Source organism: Vulpes vulpes, chromosome 4 (genome assembly GCF_048418805.1).
Source record: "Vulpes vulpes isolate BD-2025 chromosome 4, VulVul3, whole genome shotgun sequence".
Lineage (NCBI taxonomy): Eukaryota > Metazoa > Chordata > Mammalia > Carnivora > Canidae > Vulpes > Vulpes vulpes.
The window spans coordinates 145318908-145342518 of record NC_132783.1 but is presented as its reverse complement, the minus strand read 5'-3'; the positions used below and the strand labels follow the sequence as shown (position 1 = coordinate 145342518).

Below are 23611 nucleotides of genomic sequence, written 5' to 3'. Positions count from 1 at the left end.
AAGATGTGTAATAAATGACATTTTTTACAAGGTAAAAACCTGGATACTGAGTGGATTCTAGAGGTCCTCAAAGGCAGAGAGCGAAGAAGGGTAAGAAAAGCAGGGAGACCAAATATGAAGCTCCTGGAAGGATACTTCCAAGTACAAACAACCTAAATGTCCATCAACAAATGAATGGATGGCGGTGCCTGGCTGGCTCAGTTGGTAGAGCACGCAACTCTTGATCTCGGGGTCATGAATTCGAGCCCCACACTAGGCGTAGATTACTTATTAAAACAAAACAAAACCCCCAAATGAATGGATGAACAAAATAGAGATTATCCAGTCACTCCTTGGGAGTATTAATCGGTCATAAAAAGGAAATGAGGCACTTATGCTATGTGAACCCTTAGATACTACATGAAGGAAGCCCGTCATCCCCCCCAACACACACAAACACATGTGCGTATTACATGATCCTACTCATATGAAACGTCCAGAAAGGGAACTGCAGACACGGAGTTGTGGCTGCCTGGGGATGGGGGAAGCAGGTGTGTGTGTGTGTGTGTGTAGGGGGGATGGATAGCCAATGGCAGGGGGATCCTTGGCGAGGTGATGAAGTCCTAAAACTGACGGTGGTGGTGGTTGCACCTGTGAACACATAAAACCCCACCAAACTGTACACTTCCAGTGAGCTGACTGTATGGCATACGAATTCTATTTCCATAAAGCTGGTTTTTTAAAATATTTTAAAACCCATATGGACATGGAGGCATTTAAAATGCACAAGGAGGGTCGTGTGGGTGCCTCAGGGCATGACTCCGGGCCCCGGGATCGAGTCCCACATCGCGCTCCCTGCACAGAGCCTGCTTCTCCCTCTGCCTGTGTCTCTGCCTCTCTCTGGGTCTCTCATGAATAAATAAAAATATTTTAAAAAATAAAAATAAAAATAAAATGGACAAGGAGTGGGGCACCTGGGTGGCCCAGTTGGTTAAGCGTCTGACTCTTGGTTTTGGCTCAGGTCACAATCCCAGGGTCCTAGATCCACGATCCCTGCACTGGGCTCCGTGTTCAACACAGTCTGCCTCACAGTCTCTTTTCCTCTCCCTCTGCCCCTCCTGCTCGTACTCTCTAAAATAAATACGCAAATCTTAAAAAATAAATAAATAAAAATAAAAAAACCAAAATGGACAAGCAGCAATGGATGTGAGAGACCATTTTGATCCTGGAGACTGGAGTGAATGTGTTTAGTTTCAGGTAGCTCAAGTCTTTAAAAAAAAAAAAAACTGGAAAAACTTTCCCCCTACACTCTTAAAAAGTAAGATTTCAAAATGCCTAGACAAAAGAAATGACTGATAACAGAACATGCTAAGACCTCTCACAAAAATCCAGTTACGAGCAAGCCCTGCCTCCTGCAGCTTCAAACCTAAAGAAAGGGCAAGAGAGATGCTGACACACAGAAACCAGGACAGCAGAGGCGCTTCACAACGAGGGTCGGAAGTAAACGCATTTATGCATGAATGGTCTGGGGACCCTGCACACTGCCTAGCCTTTCATAATTTCATACATATCGCACAGAGATAACAGGAAGTATGTCAGCGGAATTGGGAACAGCCACCTGTCTACAGTACAAGGACATTCACTCCGTGCTTACGGAAAAAATACAGTTGGTTGATTATCTCTGGACCCTCAACGTTCTAGTGCTGCTTAGCATCTGAGAGATCTTTACGAACCAGCCGAGGGGCCCTGAGAACTCGGGACGAGTGGGAACCGAGCTTGCCAGACAGAGGCCCCTGGGGCTCGCCGGGCGCCAGCCAGGGTTTCAGGGAGAAGGCATTTCTCTACTCTGGGTGGGTCGGAAGGGCAGGTGATCCCACTCTGTGGATGAGGAAACCAGAAGTTCTGTCCTTGGCAGGGGCACAACCTTCTGGGTAACAGCACGAAATGCACCTGTCCCTGTGTGGGGGGGGGTGTCTCTCTGGCTCCAACCTGCTTAGACGGCACCGTGCCAGCAAGCCCTACGCCTGACAGCCCAGGTCCTCGGAGCACAGAAGAACCAAACGGAGGTCTGAGCGTTATACCGACAAGTATCCTTCCTTACTGCCCTTAGTGGCTTCATAGAAAAATAGCATTTTGGGGGATGCTTGGGTGGCTCAGTGGTTGAGTGTCTACACCTTCGGCTCACGGCGTGATCCCGGGGTCCCAGGATCGAGTCCCACATCCCGCTCCCTGCACAGAGCCTGCTTCTCCCTCTGCCTATGTCTCTGCCTCTCTCTGGGTCTCTCATGAATAAATAAATAAGATCTTTAAAAAAAATAAGTAAAAAAAAAAATTTAACTTTCTATCTTAAAAGACTCAATCTCCTACCCACCCCCCTTTGGTAGACTGTTTTTCTGAATGAGTGAGTAGTAGGACATCCTGAAAGAGTTTACTTTTTCCTCATATTTTGCAGTGAATCCTGACCTACTTTCTCTACATGAAATGCAGTCAACGTTATAGATATTACGTCTGCACCTGAGGGACTTATGTCATAGTCCATATTATGTTGGATGAGTCCCTGGCATCCTAAAACATACAAAAACAAGCTGATTACCTGATTCTTTATCTTGGTAAGTAGATACTATGGCATGGGGAAAAGCACTGCGACTGACCTTACAGAGAGGATTTAAGATCTTAGCTGTATTTGTATTTGCATTACCATTATCAGATATTCCTTTGCTGTATTCACCTTCAACCAGAAATCTGATAACCCTTCTTCGACATTAGAAAATTGAAGGTCCCAGCAAAGTCTATCCAAATCAACTATGTCACACTAATAAACTATCCCAGCCCTGTAATGACTGACAAAGTCTTGCAGTGGGACCTCTGTCCTCACCTAATTCACAAAAAAATTCATTTTAAAAAAAGATGCAAGGCCTCTCCATCTCTATTTGCTGCATTTGCTACATACATAGGACTCTCAAAAGCAGTTCATAAATATTGATAAATATTGAATAGAAGTTTATCGTGCTTTGAAGAGTTTCCTGAAGCACGGTCACTAAAGCAGCAATATAACTTTCATGACCTTGAACAAACACTTAACAGAAGCCGATTAAATGAGCGACAAAAGTTCTTTGCACTTAGAGCGATCATTTCACTCCCGGGCTGGTACACATGTTACACAGTTGTCGCCACTTGCAAGCTTCACATTTTGTGCCAGGAGACAGGAGCTCAGCGCCCCTGGGGGACAGGCAAGCCCCTTCCTCTCGGGTGAGGACTGGGGAGCACCACGGTGACAGGATGGACAAAAGCCACGGGGCGGTCGATCGGGCGGACTGCAGAGCCCGGAGATTTCTGGCTCCCCAGGCACAGCGCGCGCTACCCATCCCGGCCAAGCGCCGTCCCCACCTGGGAGGGGCGCGCTGCACTACTACAGCTGCAAGCTGCTGTCCTCGCCTCGGAGCCACGCAAACCCCGACGCCTCAACAGGAGAGAGACTGGAACAAGGAACACGCACAGCCCCCCACGCCCCACGGAATCGCCCACGGCTTGGGCCATGCCACGCCCCCGTTCCCACACCTGCGGCACACACTGAAGCACAGTGGCTTCCGTGGCACATTCAGGCCCCACAATGCAGCTCCAGTCCGTCCTCCAGCCAACCCGCAGCGAGGTGAACCCTACGTTTCATTCACGTTACGAGAGCCCCAGCTGCATCTGCACTAAAGCCATGGCTTCCCGTCTTCCTCAGCTGGAGGTAAGCCTCACCACCCGGAGGTTCTCCACCGCCTCAAACTGTTGAGCTTTGCGGGTCTCTTCGGGGGTCTCTCAAACACACCCTTCCCGATAAATAGATGTGTTCCTGAAGCCTCTGACGGGCACACGTGTCACCTCCCCTGCCTAGAGTAGCACACCTGTACTTGCCCTAGGATGTGACCGTGACCATGCTTTCTCCTGTCGTGTGTTATTGCATGTCCATTAGGCATATCCGTGTGAGGTCCCCATTAATGACGCCTGCTCTCGAGGAGGGTCTGAATTTTATGCATTTGTCCCTAAAATGCCTACCATTGGCTCTGACACACCAGATACAGACACACGTACACTCCGGGGCTGCCTAAACAAAACTGTGGTTCTGTTCACAGCCTTTTCCAATGCACTTCTACAGCAAGGACTTAGAAACAATGTCACAAGACAGTTCATAAAAGGAAAAATGGATTAATGTCTCTGTGAAGAATACTCGTAGGACGATGATAAGACAAGACATTGGGAAAATATTTTAAAAACACTTAACCAAAAAAACACTATCCAACATACAGAAGAAGACTTACTACTCCGCGATAAGAAAATAATCGCCCAATTTAGAAAACAGGGAAAAGATCTTGACACATCATCAAAGAAGATTTAGGGATGGCTACTAAGCCTGTGGGAAGATACTCGGCAGCAGTTGGTTTGGGAAATTGCTAGTTAAAACAGTGATACCACCATGCACCTGTGAGAACAGGGAAATCCAGAAACTGAAAATACTCAATGATGGCGAAGATGTGGAGCAACGGAAGGCTAATTCATAGCTAGTTGGATGCAGAATGACACAGCTAAGTTGGAAGACAGTTTCTCATAAAGCTCAGCAGTTTTATAGGATCCAGCAAGCACGCGTTTCCAGATTTAGCCAACGGAATGGAACACACAGTAACATGCAGGTGAATGTTCATAACATCTTCATTCATAGCTGTCAAAGTCTAGAAGCAATCAAGAGGTCATCCAGTTTGTGAATGGGCAGAGACTGTGGTATATCCATACTACGGAAGAGTACTCAGATAATTTTTAAAAAAGATTTTATTTATTCACGAGAGACACAGAGAGAGGCAGAGACACAGGCAGAGAGAGAAGCAGGCTCCCTGCAGGGAGCCTGATGTGGGACTCAATCCCAGGACTCTGGGGTCACACCCTGGGCTGAAGGCAGATGCTCGACCACTGAGCCCCCCAGGTGCCCCTATTCAGAGATTTTTAAAGAACAGCTATCACGTTCCCTGAAACACGGAGGGACCTTAAATACACAGCATTACCTGAAAGCAGTCTGAGGTGAGCATATGTATCTGCTAGTTGGTCCCAATTATATGGCACTCTGAACAAGGTGAAGCTATAGAGACAGTTTATAGAGCTATAAACATCAGCGGTTCCCAGGACGCAGAGCGGAGGGCTGAACAGGTAAAGCACAGGCAAATTTTAGGTGAACTATTCATCTAATACTGTAATGGATCCATTTGCCCAAATCCAGAGAATTTTAAAGCCCAAGAGTGAACCCTGGAGGATCCCAGGAAGTAGATCGTCCCAAGAGCACCTCAGAGTATCACAGAGGCGTGAAGCCCCTGCACTGAAGGCCTGGGGGCCGGGCCGTCCTAACTTTGACACGAGGTCTGGAAGACGTACGCACCGCACTGTGGCTGGTGGAGCGCTTCCCTGGGAAGGACCCATTCACAGTGCTGCCACGGCTCTATGGTAAGCAGATGACACGTGGTAGGAGCCAGGTTTCTCACTGTTGGAGTGCGGATTTTGCAAGAAAACCTTAACAAAACGAACTCTATCCAAGTGGATTTGACTTTTACGAAAACGGGAGAAGACTCCATTCTGGTGCTGGCTTACCTGGCACCCTAAGGATGCCGGCCGCAAGGTCCAAGCAGTCCCCAAAGTGTGTTTCCAGAGAACACACCCAAAGCTTGGCTCCATGTTCCATTATTCTTTTTAAGTACTTATATGACTAATCAGGATCTGTTTCTAGAGGAAATGGCTTGGCTGCAAAATACACGGAAGCAACTCTTCAGGGTACAGTGTGAGGACAAATGTAAAAGAAATTGGGAAATAAAAGCAGTCTCGTTTTCCCCATTAAAGTATCATTAAATGACAGATTAATGCGTCCAAAGGTTATGTGTTTTTTAAAAATTAGAAACATCAGAGCACCTGGGGGGCTCAGTCGGTTAAGTATCTGCCTTCGGTTCAGGTCATGATCTCGGGTCCTGGAATAGAGTCCTGCGTCTGCACTCAGTGTGGAGTCTGCTTCTCTCCCTCCCCCTCCCCCTGCTCATGTGCAGGTACACTTTCTCTAATCAACAGATCAATCTTTATAAATACAAAAAATAAAATAAAATATTAAAATATACAATAAAATCAGAAACATGGAGAATGTAAACAGCAAAAAGTCCCACAGCTCTCCTGGAGAAAAGCGCTCTTGCCAGTTTCCCGTATCTCAGGCTGGACACAGTCTATGCCCGTGTAAACATACGTCTGCGTGTGCATCATGTACGCACCTGCAAGCACATGCAGGGAGACACACATACTTTGTTTAAAAAAAAAAAAAAAGCAAATGCAAACATGTCCTACCTTTTGTTCTCCTCCCCTAACAAAATCCCCATCAGGACACACAGGTGGCTCCCACCTCCCGTCCTCGGCTGCACGGCAGCATCACCAGGCAGCATCACCACCGGGAGGACTTGCTCAGCTCCCAGCAGAGGCCCTTCCGCTACTTCTACTCTTTGCTGTATCCAATGCAGATCTTACCCGATGGAAGGACACTTAAAATGGCGGAAGGACAGGGTCCCCACCTCCAGCCCGGCCCCCCGGTCCCCTGGAAGGTTAAGCTTCAGAACCTCGGCGTCTCTGCCCAATGCCATCTGCCCCAGGAAGCGGGATTCGGAAGACGCCCCGGGCGAGAGGGGCTCTGCTCCAGGCCAAGATCACCCTGCGCCCCATGGCTCCCCCTCGCCCAGTATCCTGTCAGTTCCACGTGTTAACCAAGCAGAACGAACTACTGATAAGACTCGATGACGTCCTTCCGTCAATGGTCTATGACGTGTGTCCCGATTTTCTAGAGCGTCAGACCGTGGACATCTGGGGGTTTGTAGGTCACACCACATAACGAGGTCATCTGATAGTATTTCTAGTCCAAACGACGCATAGAAATCCACAGGGATGGGTCAGGATAAAGGGCTGGGACTTAAACCAATGTAACAGAAGTAGCAGCCACTGCACATTGAACGCCAACGCAGTACGAGCTCAACAGGCAGCTCTTCGCCCTTCCAGCCGCCCTGTGCATCACATCAGCCCGCGGTGACCCAGTGGCCTGTGTGATAGAAGGCAAAGGAGCCAACATCTGCTCGGCACTTTGCAACGCGCCAGGCCCTCCCGTAGCCGCCTGCACGCGCTCACCTCTACCTCCCTGGGAGGCAGCCGGCGGCTGGCAGTGTCCCCTGGCAGTGTCCCCGTCAGCCCGCTCCAAGAACGAGTGACAGAAGCCACACCCCCGGGGAGCAGGACGGGCGCCACTTCTGAGACCAGAATCCCTGTAGATTCTCCCAAAATGTCCCCGGGGTACCGTGGGTCCTCTCCCCGCCCACAAGCCCACGCCTCTGCAGTGACGTCCTGCTCTGATCCCTGCGGGTGGCTGAGCAAGCTCAGGCACTTCTGTGCTGCTCCATTTCCAGGAATCCGTGCGGCCACGTAGTACTAGTACCATCTACAGCAACAGCACCAGTAAGAACTGCTGCAAGAGAGGCTAACGTACCAGGGGCTCACCACGTGCCAGGCAGCACACCAACCTGCTAAGGCTCGCTTTTATTGGACTCTGTGAGGTTTTATTTTTTAAGTAATCTCTACACCCAGAGCAGGACCTGAACTTACCACCCCGACCTCAAGCATCGCACACCCTATGGATGGAGCCAGCCATGCGCCTGCTTGAATTCTAGCAACTGCGTAAGGCAGGGATCCTCATCACCCCCATTTTAAAGATGCATCATCCGAGGCACGGAGAGGGTAACTTATAAGGGTCACAGAGCTCGTCCAAGTCGGAGCCGGGCCCGGGGAGGGCTGAGCCAGCACCGGGAGCCACTAGCTTGGCCTGTCTGCCCTCCGAGGTGCACGTTTGGGGTGTGGGATGGGGAGCTCCTGCGCTTCCAAAGTTTTCATTACTTAACGATGGGCTTCGTTTCCTGGTATATTTTTCTTGAATGAAATTCAGCACAATAGGTGTGTTGTAGCAGACTTTACACCAAAACAGAAGTCAGCTTCTGAGGATTAAAACTCAGAGGAAACAATACATTTCGTTAGGACAGGGCTTGGCCAACTACAGCCTGTAAGCCACATCCGGCTTCCCACCTGCTTCTGTAAATACAGTTTTCTTGGAACACAGCCCTGCATTGTCCGTGAACACTTTCATAGGACAATGGCACAGCCTACACTATTTACCATTTTGCTAGTTGCAGAAAAAGCATGCGACCGGCCCTGGAGGGAGTAAAAGCCAGGTAAATAGTGCAATCAAATAGTGCAAACTTAGGCACAGTCAGGAGGGAATCATAGGTCTAGGTCAGATTAAAAAAAAAAAAATCAATATGAAAAGGAATGCAGACGACCTCATTAATAATTCTGAAATTCAGTACATGTTGAAATGACATTTTGGATATACTGGTCTAATGTGTATTATTAAAATCAACTTCGCAAAAACTATTTTCTGTTTACAGGCCAACATGATGAGTGGGAAAATTTTAAAGGACGTATAGGACTCACACTTGATTTCCACTGGACAATCAGTGCTGCTCTGATAAATTAGGCTGAGCCCCTGGCTCGGGGAGGACATGGAGTGAAACAGCAAGGCTTCACATAATTCTATTTGCCTTTGGTGCTTGGAGCACATCTTTATACAAATGAACTGTCAGACTATTTTAATACGAAGCTTATTTAGAGACCAAACTAAAATATATTGCTTTTCTCCAAAAACATTGTCCATTATTCAAATATGAAATAATGTTGATTCTAACAAAAACATTGTCCGTTATTCAAACATGAAATAATGTTGATTCAAACAAAAACACTGTCCATTATTCAAACATGAAAAGCACGCAAATAATGTGAAAGATGCCCCATTAGTAGTTTCAGGAGGCCGATGATTCTAAAGAAATGAGACATGAAGAATTTCCATGAATTTCAAACAACATGGGAAATATCGACACAGTTCTCAAACAAAACATGTGGGTTCCATTTTTTCCTGAAAAATTGATATGTAGCTTCGGATGTGACTCCAGAAGCTTCTAGGGCGTTCAGTTGGCCATGTTTTTAACAGGCCTCGGAGCCCAGCACCTTCAGCATCTGGAGTGACAAGACAAAGCGCACCAGCAGGGAAATGTGTAATAAAGCTAGCCTGAACGGGCCACAAAGGGGGCACCCCAATCGATTTGTTCCCCCCACCTGGCAAATAACGGCTTGGAAAGGTTATGGCTAACGGCCAGCTCCCGGGGTTCAGAACAAGCTCCTTAACTGTGTCCGTGGGACATTTCCCCGTTTGAATCCCAGCTACCATTGTGCTCACATCACAGGCTTGTTTCCAAGCCCCACCAAGGCCTGAAAGCCACACGTATTTAGCGTTTGCTCCAATGCTTCCCTGCCTTCCAAGAATGCAGGCCTCCCCTCCTCCTCCATAGCCTCTTTCTCCCATTCTTACTCCTTTCCGGTTTCCTGCTTTTAACAACAGCCCTTGCACCTGCTGCTCGGACTTCTATGCCTCCCCATGGCCATGCGTGCAGAGTACTGCACACGGCTACGTCTCCTCCCCTCCTTTCCTGCACACACCGGACACAGACACCCCCAATGCAGCCTCCCTCTAAGCCATGAATCCCCAGGAAACCCCTGCAGGAAGTTCCCAGTTGACACGCCTGCATGCCTGACCCTCTGGGGGGACACTTGACCCCTCTCGGGGGACGCCCGGCCCTCTTGGGGGGACGTCTGACCCTCTGGGGGGACACTTGACCCTCTCAGAGGACGCCCGCCCCTCTAGGGGGGACGTTGGCCCTCTCGGGGGATGCCCGACCCTCTGGGGGGACACCTGACCCCTCTTGGGGGATGCCCGGCCCTCTCAGGGGACACCCCACCCTCTAGGGGGACGAGGCACATGAGAACCTGGTGCTTTCCTGGGGATTGCCTGTGCCACTCACACGGAGAAGCCAGGAAAGCAGCGTGTTCCTGCAAGAAGGGAACCCGGAGCAATCAAAGTCAAGCCATTATCGAATCCTCACAAACCAGAAGGGTGCCAGTCGGTGCGGGCTGGTGGCAGCAGGTGCCAGTCCGTGAGGAGACAGACTCCACGAGGGAGAGCAAGCCCTCAGGAGCTTCAACAGAACACAACACGGACACCCATCAGGGCCCACGATGCAGGACGCCTGGGGCTCTGCAGTGGAGCATCTGCCTGTGGCTCAGGGCATGACCCCGGGGGTCCTGGGATCGAGTCCTGCACTTCAGCCCGCTTCTCCCTCTGCCTGTGTATCTGTCTCTCATAAGTAAATAAAACCTTACCAAAAAAAAACAAAAAAAAACAAAAAAACAAAAACAAAAAAGATCTGCTCTTTCGGCACGTACAGCATGAGTGCTGTTCTACAAGGGACCAATGTCAGCGCTGGGGGATGCTTTTAAGAAATTTCTTGACACTCATGTTTCCACAAATCTGTTATTACGGTATTAATTTTGCATAAAATACTAGAATTATTTCCCTTTCTATTGTTTAACAGCGAATCCAGCTGAAAAAATAAGGGGTGCCTGGGTGGTTCATTTGGTCAAGTGTCTGCCTGGGGCTGAGGTCTGATCGCAGGGCCCCGGCTCCGCAGGGAGTTGGCACTGCCCTCTACCCTCCCCTGCTCATGCTCTCTCCTGCTCAAATAAATAAAAATATTTAAAAAAAAAAAAAGGTGAGTGCATTTATGTAACTCCTTCCTCAGAACTGTTACAAGTATAAAACGTCCATCCAGAAAACCCAGGATCACGTCCCTGAAACTTCTCAGAAGTATACGTATGTTCCAAATACTCTGGTTATTTCCATCTTCCCAGCTTCATCCTGTCTCCTTATCTCAAGTGTTGTTCGCTGGCGGGGCCCATCGTCCCACCCTTGTGAGGGGACACCCGCTGTCCTGGGGGCAGCCATCCTGGATGACGACCATCCCGAGCCAACCTGCCAAACCCGCTCACCCCCCCGCCCCCGGCTTCCGGCGCACGGCGCTCAGCCCCAGGCCCCCAGTCTGGCCCCCGAGCCACGCAGAGAGGCCGGGACCCCGGAGCTGTGAGGCAAACCAGCTTCCTTCCTAACACAAGGAGAGCGGCTCTTCCGGCCCTGCCCGGATTCCTCGCATGGGTCAGCCTTTACTCCAAGACGACCAAGTTTTTGTTGGCTTGATTCAGGGCCGCATCCCAAAGGGCCAACAGACACTCAAAAAACAGGAGCTGTTAACTGAATGAGGGTATTCTGTGGTGACGTGATGGCTGCCCCGTGGCTGCCACTTGGGAGCCTTGAGGAAGGACCGAGAGACCAGCAGACACCCCCGTGTGAAGCCCAATGCTGTGGAGCCTCTAAACAAATGCTTATAAAATAGGACCCTCATAAGTCGTACAGTCCCCGCCCGTGAGTTACTCTGTCTTGCTTGGGAGTTGAGGTTTTCCAAAGGGAGACCAAGGGGTCAGTGCGTGTACACACCTGCTCCGTCTACGGTTAGGTGGACGCGGTGCTGGGGAGGAAGGGGCTCCGGCGGGGCCTGGGCCTGGGCTCCGGAAACACCAAGATCCCGGTGGAAATGCCAGGCCACTGGATAGCTTAAGACGCGTCGAGGTTAACGGGTGAGGTCCAAAGACACCCCGGAGGCACAGCGGAGCAGAGGTCATCACTGGCAGCACCACCTGGGGATGCCGAAGCCAGGCTGCAGGCAAGGTCCAGTCTAGGTCAGGAAGTCAGGATGGAAGACGCAGCACATGGACTGAGCGAGCGCCCTGCGGCCACGGGGACAACCTCGGGTGGCCTTGTCCGGAGCAGCCACACAGACAAGGGCCTGGGGCAGGGTCGTTCCAGGCACAGGATACTCAAAACACAGTGGGAACCCAGCATGGGGGTGGAGGGGGGTCGCAGAGAGAGAAACGGGCCATCATGCGGGAAGGCCGGCGAGCCTGCTGGTCACAGATGTCCTCCCCTGAGGGGTCACGAGCCCACGTCAGCTGCTGGAGCAGGAAGGCTGACATCAGGCCTGGAGCGTGGGGAGGCTGTGAGGGACAGAGGTCTCCTCCTCCAGGGTGGGCACGAGCGCATCCTAGGAGCCACCAGAGCACATTTCTCCACAGTCCCCGGCCACCCAGGGGGATCAGGGAGGAGAACGGGGCATCACCCGAGACGAGGCTGGCTGTCTGGAGGGAGGCCAGGGAGCCCAGGGTCCTCACCGCAGCCCCAGGGTCCTAACTAAAGTCCCTCCCTGCCGTGGCCGCCGTTTTTACATCTGGGCTCACGCAGTGATCAAAGCAGGTTCCTTAGGACCCAAGCACTTGAGAAAACATGTTCGTTGTGTTCCAATCAAAAAACAAAAAAAAAAAAAGAAAGAGAAATGTAAGGCCCATCCATGAATCCAACTGGGGCAAAAATATGAAATTCCAGAGTGAGTCCACAGGGAGATTAGAAGCCACGGGGCTGTCTGGGCAAGGAAAGAAAGTTTCCCTCAAAAAGAAACGACAATGGACGGACCACAGGGTGGGCCAGTGGGAGAAATGCAAATCCCGAATAGGTCATGTAAATTTGAAATCAAGACATTGGGACTTCCCGATACATCTGTATCCATAAATCGATCTTGGGGTCAATTAACGTGTGTTGAAAGAGACTCAGGAAAACACAGAGAAAGGGGGTTGGGGGGGCAGGAACGGGACCAGAGATTCGGTCTAAATCGGCCACAGACCCCAGTGAAGACGACAGAAGGCCCGATCCTCAGCATAAACCCCATCGGGACGTCCCCATAACGCAGCCTCCCTCTTGGGTATCATCTGTTGCCACTTCATGGAATGCGTGTCACTAAAACCTTTATCCTGCTAGACTGAACCTCCATCTCCTGTGCATCACGGTTCTAGTCCAAACCCTCAGGCCACCATGTCGAACCCATCAGGGGCCCCTTTATTCATACTCGCGCCGAGAAACACGCGTTAGGGGGCAGCTGTGTCTCTGCAGGTGCTGCCAACGAGGCGCCTGCCAACATTGCCGTGGACCTGCCCGACTCACGCAACCGGCGAGGTGAGGCCGATGCCAAGGGAGGCTGAGCTACAACACACGAAGCCGGGGACACGTTGGGAAATGAGAGCGACGTGCACTGAGGGGCCCCGGATGCTCTGTGTCCAGAGCCCAGAAACCTGGCAGGTGGGTTAGTGTCTCCACAGTGTTGGTACCAGGGTATCCACCGTGGGAGCCGCGTTAGTCCACAGAGATGGCCCGGAGACTGGAGACACTGGTAGCTTCCTGGGGCGCCTGGGGGCGCAGCAGCCAAGAGGCTGCCTTGGCTCAGGGAGTGACCCCAAGGTCCTGGGATCGAGTCCCACATCGGGTTCCCTGCAGGGAGCTACTTCTCTCTCTGCTTGTGTCTCTGCCTCTTTCTCTGTGTCTCTCAGGAATAAATAAAATCCTAAAAAAAAAAAAAAAAAAAGACTGGTAGCTTCTTGCTTTCAGGTAGTTGAGCTTCAGAGACAAACTTATTAGCCCGCTCACCACGGGGGGCTGAGGCCAGGACACCGGGCAGAGGGGTCCAGAGACACCGCTACAAGGTCCGATCAGGACCTGGGAGCCGAGCTGCTCTGAAACGGATGAAGATCAAACCAGTGACTGGGAAAAATCCGAGCCCCAAAGTAGAGATGTCGATTATCAGGAAGGACAGGATCTCCGTGATGCATAGGGGCTGAGAGTCACTCCACCCCATTGCCTCATCCCCACGGGAAGAAACGGAGGCCGAGGGGCCACTGTGCGTCTGCTTACAAGGGGCCCCAGGACCAGCTGCCCCTGATAACCAGTGGCCCCGACTTATGAATGCTCATGAATATGCGCTGGGGGAGCAGGAGAAAACCAATGCGCAAGACAAGGATTTCACTTGAGAAGCGCTGGGTGCCGCCTGTGCAGGGGGACACGTCCACGTGTATGCAAGGCCTCAGCTAGGTCTACTTTCTGGAAGGAAAACGAAGGCCTGGCGAGAAGGGGGTGCGGGGCGCCCAGCCTCCCAGGGCTCCTTTCTCTTGCTTATTCGTGTCTCAGAGTGCTTGTCTGCAAGTCATAATGGGAAATTAGCCAGCCTTAACCGCAGCCAATATCTGTTAAGTATAAATTAGGAACAGCACGAAATATTCCACCGAGCACTTGGGAGTTGCTAGGAAACAGGAGGTCAAGCAGCGCTCAGAGGCCAGGCTCTTCCCATCCCTGGGGCCTCCATGGGGCTCCCGGCGCCTCGGCAGCCAGTGGGGCCAGGCTTCAGGCCTGTTCCACTCAGGATGCTTCAGGGGGACGCCCCTCCCGCCCCCCACGTGGGACAGGGCCCAACGTCTGCAGCCTGGCGCTTCCCTTCACGGCACGACGCCTGGGAATCAGCACACAGGAGCTGGCAGTTGAAGACAATTCCACTGATGAGGCAAAAGGTGGTAAGAAAACACAAGAGCCGTGTGCGGGGCAGAGCGCGCACATTCCGCCGTCCGGACACACGGAGCGATGGAAGCCACGCGTGACAGGCGAATGTTCTCTCCTGTTCACCAGGCCTCGGAGCAACACTTCCAATCCACTTCCTCTACTCACCTACCTTCCTGGGAGTGCGTTCCCCATCCCTGGACGTAAAGAATGGTCTGCGGGGCTCTGCTGATACCTTTCCCACAAACCTGGTCTTTTCTACATTTACTGCAAAATGAATATATGTCCTTAGTAAGTGCTGGTGGCAGGCACAGGGTCAACCTCAGGTGAGTGGTGAATACATACAAGTGACTGGTCAGGAGGGGAAACGGACGCTGCTGTGGGGACAGCCGTGCCCTTCCCATCGGTGCCCCCTGCCGAGACTACACCCCCTCCATGATGACCAACAGGAGCATGAGTGTTTTTTAAAAGATTTTACTAAAGAGAGACAGAGACACAGGCAGAGGGAGAAGCAGACTCCATGCAGGGAGCCGGATGGGGGACTCAATCCCGGGACCCTGGGGTCATGCCCTGGGCCCAAGGCAGGTGCTCAACCTCTGAGCCCCCGGGTGCCCCTCAATAGGATCCTTATCACCAGAGGTAACTGGGTGCCAGTCCAAGCTGGGAGCTCTACAGATGTGATCACAGTCAGTCCTCATGACCACCCCCAAAAAGGGGTGACTTCCATCCTCACTCCACCAGCGAGGATATGGAGGACTTAAGAGACCAGTGACACATGGCTGGTGACACAGTGAGAGCAGCACTCTCTACAAAACAGCGCTCTGTCCATCATGATACGCCCACATTATTTTCACCCCAAAACGTGTAAGGAGTGGCCCGTCTTACCATCCTGTCGCCCACTGTCTAAAGGGCAGACCCTTCGCTAGCAAGCAGAGGCAAAGCCAACCTGTTGTCTGAGAACATCACGGGAGGCTTGCAGTGTTCGCCCCAGGACGCGGAGGAAACAGGTGCAGGTCAGCTGGCTGCAAGTCAGCGGGCCGGGCCGGCGGGGCCAGCCGGGGGTGCGTTACAGCTGCGAGACAGGCAGGAACCCGTGAGACGCAAGCACGACGACGACATGGGGAGCACGCGACACCTGCTCCTGGGTTGGCCTCCCCGTCTGCCCCGCTGAGGCTGCTCAGGGATAACGAACAGACACAGAAATGATGCACCAGGACCTGTCCACACCTTCCCCGCTTCCTCGATTTTAGCGCCCGGTCCTCGGTGGAGATGACCTGCAGCTGGAGACTGTCCCCTCCTTTCTGGCCTTACAGCAGAGCCCCCCTGGTGCTTGCCAGCCCCCACGGCACCCATGCCATCTGTGAGCCAGGCTCATTGCCAGAATGACCGGGACAGAGGACAGTAAACTGTGTGCATCCAGCCTGTGGCTGACGGCCTCCCAGGAGCCGCAAACCACCTCCTCGATCATTCAGATACGTCAACGTGTTGCAACAAGGAGCGCGGACGGGCTGGGACCCGGCAAGGTGAGTAATGGAGAACAAGCGGCAATTGTATTGTAGTTAATCTTTTCTAATGGAGCATGAGAAGAGAGAGGCCCGCACTCTGGACGCTGGCACAGCTCCGAGTTTGCACAGACCAGGAAGGCCTCCAGCACAGCTCCAGACCGCAGGCGCTCCCTCCAAGGGGGGGCCCACCTGCTGAAGCCCCCGGGCTGCAGGCAATGACGGTCCAAGGCACGGCCAGTCACGCCGCGCTCTGCAGGGGTTTTGTGACCTTTCTGCAACTTGGACACCTGGCTCTGAGTATGCACAAATGTGTCGGAATCCTGGAAATCCAAATCAAATGACGTCCTAGCCGGTCCAAAATGCCCTTCCACCTCCACGAGGATTTAGGTCCCCTGATTTACACCGTACCTGGGAGCAGAAGCCCCAAGGAGCTGCAAGTGTGGCCGATATAATCGAATAGTCCAAGCTTTATTGGAATGGAGGAGCTGACTTTGATGAATCAAATATATAGGCCAACGCTTCAGAGTTAATAAGAAAACCAACCAACCCCAAAAAGGAGAGAAAGAAATGAAAAGAAGCCAGATGAATTCTTTCTGCAACTTCCCAAGCCACAATTAACATATTAATGATGCCCCAAGCCGGCCCTCACCGTCTTGCGGGATTCATCTGACTCCACCAAGTTTTAGTTCTCTCCTTCTGTATGGCCACGACCTTAATTAACCTGTCCCGTAGGGTCCAGAGCAAGGTGCACTAAGACGACTTCATATCCCAACCCTCTTCCATTTCAACTCTTTGTGGCTCAAAAGCGGAAATCTGCTATCCAACCTCAGGACACGTTTGCAGACTTCGCTTTTTTGTAGCACCTAAGAGACTTTTTTTTTTTAAAGCTTTACTTAACAGTTTGAAAGACATTGGTTTGGTAGTGACGTTTTTGTCATAAACGCGGAGAGAACGGAGCGGGGGATGCTGCAATATTTTTCACGGGGACTCTTGTCTTGCATTTCATAGAGGCACACTTTGAGAGTATCACAGTGTAATTCTGAAGCTAAACAGTATTCCCTTTTGAGCGAAACAGTGACAAATGAAGCATCTGGCACACTTTAATGAGCTGCTTTATCCTTTCAGAGGCTGAAACTAGGCCACCCATTCATCTGAGAAAGCGGGTAGCACAGAGCAATTACGTAATCCTGCAAGACACACGGATATTCAGGGCACACACACCCCCCATTTAAAATTTTCTACTATTACTTACTAGGAAACAATACATGTTAACAAGTGACTCAACACATCTGGAAAAATGTTAAACCATAAGCTGTTTTCTAATTTCACCAAATATCTAATAGCAAAACTCCAAAGTTCACAGCTCTAACAACTGGCATCTTAAAAATTAACTTGTACACAAATGCCATTTTTACCAAAAGCAAAGGAAAAATAGAAAAACCAAAAATCAGCAAGAAATAGGATAAAAACCCAAACCAGCATGGACAGCCTAACCCACCAGTTGCCAAGCAGAGCAACTCTGCCTCCGGGGCGGGGCGGGGGGTTGGAAATGTCAGCAGACCCATGGGGGCTGTTAGTGGCATCTGATGGGTAGAAGGCAGGGTGGCCGCAAGGAGTCCCACGCTGCACAGGACGCGGCCCCACAGCAAAGGATCGCCCCGTGCAGAATGTCGAGGGCGCCAAGGCTGGGATGCTCTGCTTAATAAACGACCCGATGAATAAGAAAAACCTGATAAACAAGGAGGTGGAGAGTAAAGAATGTGAAATTTAATGATGCACACCCTCTAATCTGAAATGCGAGGCGGGTGATGCAGACCAGCACAGAGCCAGAAACTTTGGAAACCCCGGGGGAGAAAAAAGAAATTAGGTTACAAAATTAGCCTGTGAGGCCTAGAAAGTTTCGGGCTGGGGAAAGAGCGCAGAGGTACTCACCTCACCGAGGGCCGGAGGACAGGAGTGAGCACTGCTGCGGGAGCGGGCAGGTGAGGAGGAGGGCAGAGCCTCGGCCAGGCCTACCTGCCGGGAACCAGTCAGGAGGAGGGGGGAGGGGAGGAGGCCCGGACAGGTGCCAGGAAGGCGGCGGTGGCGCCGGTCACAGCCTTGGGGGCGAGGGCGGGGCAGGGAACCGGGTACCCACGGGCTCTCTGTGGAGGGGAGGCAGGGCAGCTCTGATGGCACAGCATTAGGAAGAAGAAACGTACCTGGCCTCTCTTTGGAGGCTTTTAGCTGCGAAAAGACCGCTCAGGGGAGCATCCCCTACTCACCCCCACCTCCCTCCCTTCATGCGGGTATTTCTCTATCAAACATTATTTACACGTATTTAATACAAAGAGAGTGTGGGCCAGGGAGTGGAATCTGGAGAGAAAAACCGACGGCATCCAGTCCGGGGGCATCCAGAAGACATTAAATCAAGAGGACAGGAGGAAAGGCCGCCACAATGCGGAGTACAGTACTGGGAGCCGCTTCCACGACTGCCCCTGAGTGTGACTGCAGAGCAACGTGAGACCAAGAAACTCCATCTTCCACTGGCAAGCTTATCCCGCTATTCCCAGTTTTATTTCTTTGATCACGCTACTGGAGTTGTCAGGTCACTTCCCACTTATGTGTCTGTCACTTTTTGGGAATTTCTCACTCACGTGTCTTACTCATTTTTCCACTAAAACATTGGCTGTTTTTTTAGGGCGACACATCCACTGTCACACACGTTGCAAAATATCTTTGGGTCGTAGTGAAGAACAATCTGGCCGTGTGCATGCTAGGACTCAGCAAACAAACTGATGATTCACCTTTAAAAAACAATCCTGAGTGTGCACAGGTATGAACACACATGAACCCTTGAAGCACTGTTTACCACAGGAAAAGGAAAGAGTCCTATAATAGAACCTATTCGAAAAGCATAGTGGCCTGGAGAAAAAGCTCAGGGAGGTCTCCAGGTACAGTAAGCCAGGAAGAAGAGACTTCTAGGATCCCGAGCAGACTCTAAATAAAAGTGTAAAGAATTTACCTTAAATTGATGTTTTGCATATTTTCCAATGATTTTATGATCAATAACTACTGCGCTCATGTTGAGGGGGCAAAACCCAGTTACTAAGCGTCGTGCTCTTTTTACTGTTGGTCTGCACTGGAGCGTTTGTGTGTCGGAGGCCGGCCGGGCAGGAGCCGCAGAGCTGGGGGTGCAGTGGCCGCCTCCTCCGGTCCAGAGCCCCGGCCCCACCGTCCACCCCAGCTCCACCCCCGTCCGGGCTCACACCTGTGCCCTCTGCCCCACACTCATCCAAGGGGAACCACTATCCAGGGAGCTGGTTCTCCGCAAAGTTGCTGGGCAGGCAGCGGTTGAGTTCTCAGAACAAAGTCACGGGGACTGCTGTGAGAAGGCTGATGCAAGGCCACTTCAGCTAACGACCAGAAACAAAAGAAAGAAATCACCCCACAGTCGCCATCGGGTAGACAAAAGGCCTGAGCCAGGGATTGGCTCACGTGCTGAGCGGGCTGCTCTTCTGATTGGTCGCGATTTCCAGAAGTTCACCAGCAAGAGCCACAGTAAACACGCACAGCTGGGGGGCTGGGGGGCTGGGGGGCACCGGGAGCAGCTTTACCCTGTCCAGCAGGTGGAGCCTCCCCAGCAGGAAGCCAGGGGGCGGGCGGGTCTCCGGGGACCCTTTCCATATCCACATCCTCCACGGGAGGCTAGGGTGCTGTCACCAAGCCACCTCGCAACACCGAGGGGCTGCGCACCCAGCACCTGCGTACCCCGCAGCACGGGGAGTGGGTGCGGACACCCGTGAGAGAGGCAGGCACAGGCGGCTCCTTCCCTCCGTGGGCGGCTGCCCTCCCGAGGGTAAAACATCCCCTCCTGTCCGGTTTCCACCCAGCACTGGGAGCTGCGGTCCCAGACAGATGGAGCAGAGTGGCCGACAGCCGCATTATTATTCGTTTCTTTTAAACTAGCTCGATTTAATATGAAAGCCCGCCTTCCCGCAAGCCTGCCCCCTTCAAGGGAACTTTTAGCAAGTGAATGGGAATCAGGAACACAGTCAAGGGTCGGTGGAGGCGGAGATTAGCATTTCAGTCACTAGCGTCCCTCCCGCGGGGACACCTAAGGGGTGGGGCGGAGAGAAGCTGGAGGAAGCGTGGCCGTCGGGTCTCCAGGCAGCTCACAGAGCTGCGGCCGCCTGTGTGACCAGCCGCAGGCGCCCAGGCGGCTCCAGGCCTCCTCGGACTCCACCTCCGTCGACGAACCAGTTTATGACACAATTTTAGAAAGAAGGGCTTCTAGTCAGGCAGAGGTCCTTCACAGGCGCACGCGGAGCGCAGAGCAAGGGAGCGCTGCAGGCCGGCACCAGCTTCTAAAGGGAAAGGCCTCGAAGGGGCCACCGTGAGCCGCGCCCCCGCCCACCCGACCCCAAACATGAGTTTTCCTATAAAAGGCGAATTCCCAATGAAAACCACCTGTGGCCACCAAAGCCCGCATCCGTCCAGGTCCTCCGTGGAGGCTGGAGGCTGGAGGCGAGCAGCACTCCGCCACCCGCTGGGACCCGAGGAGCCCTGGCGCCCAGGGGGATGGAGGCGGCAGCCGGCTGGCAGCGCTTCCCCCACACAGCTTGCCCACACAACCTGCCAAGGCCGTGCCACCTGCCAGCGGCGAGGGGACAGGCTCCTACCTTGGGGGTCCTCGGCTTGCGGCCGCCGGGCCGCTGCCTCTCTGGCAGCCCGCGCCTGCTGGTGTCCGGCGTCCAAGGCTACAGCACCCATGGGGCTTTGTTCAGCTTGCCGGCCTCCCCGGGCTCCCGCGTGGGGCCTGGGCTCTGCCTGCCTGAGTCCCACTCATTCTACAGAGCGGAGGCCGGCCCGGCACGCCTGGCAGCGGGGCACTCGCTGAGGGCAGCCCCACGGGCGGGAGCCCACACGCACCTCCGGCCCCGAGGGTGGCGTGAAGACCTCTCCAGGCACCCCCCCACACACACCTTTCAAAGATGGCCTAGTACTTAAAACAATGAAAAAGCCAAGGGACAGAATGGGGCAACCAGCTGCGACCTTGGAAAGCAGGCCCTGGGAACAGCGCCCCTCCACTGCCTGGGCCCCTCTGGGCCCTTTATCCAGAGCCGTTGCCGTGGCAACGTGGTAAACAGGCTTCAAGTGACCCGGAGGGCTCTTTTGGGATTGTGTTGTTGGGGAGAAGAATGGTTGCTGGAATGCTTCCTTGGCTGAGATTTCCTGAAAAGGTGAAGCTGCCTGGCTGTGGCATCTGTGTGAGATGCTCTCAGAAGTCAAGGGTGCTGGCAGTGGGCGCTCCGGCTGCAGGAGGCATGCGTGGTGGCCATGAGAGACAAGAAGCGACACACAAGGTCCTGGCACCCCGTAGGCACGCTCCAGCAGTGGGGGGCACGCGGGCCACCTCCCCAGGCCCTGAGACCAGCCCAATGCAGGCAGGCGGCCAGGGGTTGCCAGTCCGCAGAGCCCTAGACATCCTTGGCTCCCTGATGCTTATGACCCTTTCGCTTCTGCATCTCCCACACACCTTCTGTGTTTCTCCCACAGAGAACGGGATCGTTTGCGTGGGGTCCTGGGCCAAAGAGACCTCATGGTCAGCACTGCGCCGCTGGGCGCAGCAGCAACAGTTCTGTTCTGAAGAGATCTGACTTGAGAAAATGTCCATCATACGGTGAGTGGACCGTGAACACTTGGTGGAGGGGGCACAGGTGGGCAGGCCGGGCATCCGCGCAGGTCTTTCAAAGGCCACCATGTGAGAAGGCTGATGTGTCCCCAGACCACAGACGGGGCTTTGGGACAAGGCCACCACGGACGAGTCAACCCCTGCTCCAGCTCCTCGCCGGTTTCCAGCCAGCATGAGTGCGGTGGGGCGGGGGGCTGGGAGGGGCGCTCAGAGACCTGTGGGGGGGGGATCCCCCCCAGGGACCACCCCTCGGCACATCCCTGTCCTCACCCCACCTCACCCCACCCCAGTAAATGTCACTCCAGGCAGCACCTCTGCCAGAAGCCCTCCTGCAGCAGCCCGCAGCCTCAGCGTGATCCAGGTGACCCAGGGCCTGCCTCCTTGGAGAAGACCCATGGAATCTTCCAGGAGGAATCTTCCACGACACTGTAGGGTTGAGCTGAAAGCTTGAAGAGGATGCTGTGGGAATCGAGGATGTGCCCCCCACCACCACCCAAGGGCCCCTCACATCAAACCTCCTGGAGGGGAGGGACGGAGAGGAGGGTCAGCCAGGCCCAGCTCCTGTCCGGGGAGCGCAGCCTGGCCCTCCCTACACGGAGGCTGGGAACTGCAGGCAGCCAGCGCTCACAGCCCCAAGGCCTTCCCCATGTTTAGCAGTGTGTTTCCTCCTCCAGTCGACCTGTGCATCCTCAGGGTGTTCCTGAGGAATGTTAATGACAGACTTTTCTGACTAGAACTCATTTGCTAAAACACCAGGTGGGGAGAGATCACAGGCCACGGGACACCCTTGGGGAGAATTCTGATGAAGCAAAGCAGGTTTCCTTTGTTGGGGACATCTCCTGGGGTGGGTTCCGCACTTCAGGCCACAAGCTAGTACCCCCAAACAAATCAGGACAGAACCAAGCCAACAGGCCACTTCGTGGAGAAGTCTGCCCTCGTCAACTCCAACAGTCTCAGGTGAGGAAGAGGCCATCTTGCGGTGCCGTATAAGGCGAAGAAGTGACCGCACGCTAGCCCCTATGGAGACGTAGGCGTTTTTATTTCTTTTTCTATTATTAAGCCTTTATTTTAATTCCAGCCTAGTTAACATCCAGCATGGCATTAGCCGCAGGCGTGCAGTGTAGTGATGGAGCATTTCCCACATCCCCGGCGCGCATCACGACAGGCACCGCCTGCGTGGCCCCGTCTGACCGGCTCACCCCCACCTCTCCCCTCTGCCGACATTCGGTCTGTTGTCCACAAGCTAAGAGCCTGTTTCTTGGTTTGCCTCTCTCTCACTTTCTTATCTTTGCTCACAGGTTTTGCTTATGAGACTCCACACACGAGTGAAATCGCATGGTGCTCGTCTTTCTCCAACTGACTTACTTCACTTAGCCTAATACCTTCCAGCTCCATCCCTGTCTTTGCAGATGGCAAGGTTTCAATCTTTTTTATGGCTGAGTAGTATTCCATTGTGTTGACAGGCAGGCTCTTTAAAATTTGCCTCATAGAAAAAATGAGTGGGAAATATCAGAAAGGGAGACAGAACATGAGAAACTCCTAACTCTGGGAAATGAACAAGGGGTGGTGGAAGGGGAGGTGGGCGGGGGTTGGGGGGGACTGGGTGACCGGCATGAGGGGGGGGCACTTGATGGGATGAGCACCGGGGGTTATGCTATATGTTGGCAAACTGAACACCAATAAAAAATAAAAAATAAATAAATAAATAAAATTTGCCTCATAACTTAGCACCAGAACTTCTTAATGCAGGTAAAATGCCTTTTAACCACAACCTGCTGTTCCTAAAAAAACAGTCCATAATTGTTACTGCTGGGTTGCCAGAAGGTTCTAGCATTTCCACTCTATTCTCCCCGCTTGCACTTGCTTTTCAAAGCAAAACACAAAAATCCCGTGATGTTCCCAACAAAGGACTTCTAGATGCTTTAGGCCCAAGCACCCAGCTCTGAGCTTCACACACTTACCAAGGAGGGAGGCAGCCTGTCCTACAAGCTGAGGCCCACTGGGCTGTGCTCACACTTACAAAGCCACCATGGGAGCCTTGGA

At 52.8% G+C, this 23611-nt stretch overlaps 1 protein-coding gene and 1 long non-coding RNA gene across 2 annotated transcripts in view; one reads left to right on the top strand and one right to left on the bottom strand.

Moving 5' to 3' along the window:
• The window catches only part of MYO10 (myosin X), a 194376-nt gene that overhangs the window by 42168 nt on the left and 128597 nt on the right, over positions 1–23611 (bottom strand). The gene's annotated exons all lie outside the window — the stretch shown is intronic.
• Positions 21157–23279, top strand: LOC140598698 (uncharacterized). The gene is made up of 2 exons (XR_012001322.1): positions 21157–21556; positions 21662–23279. It is a non-coding gene; the product is annotated as an uncharacterized lncRNA (long non-coding RNA).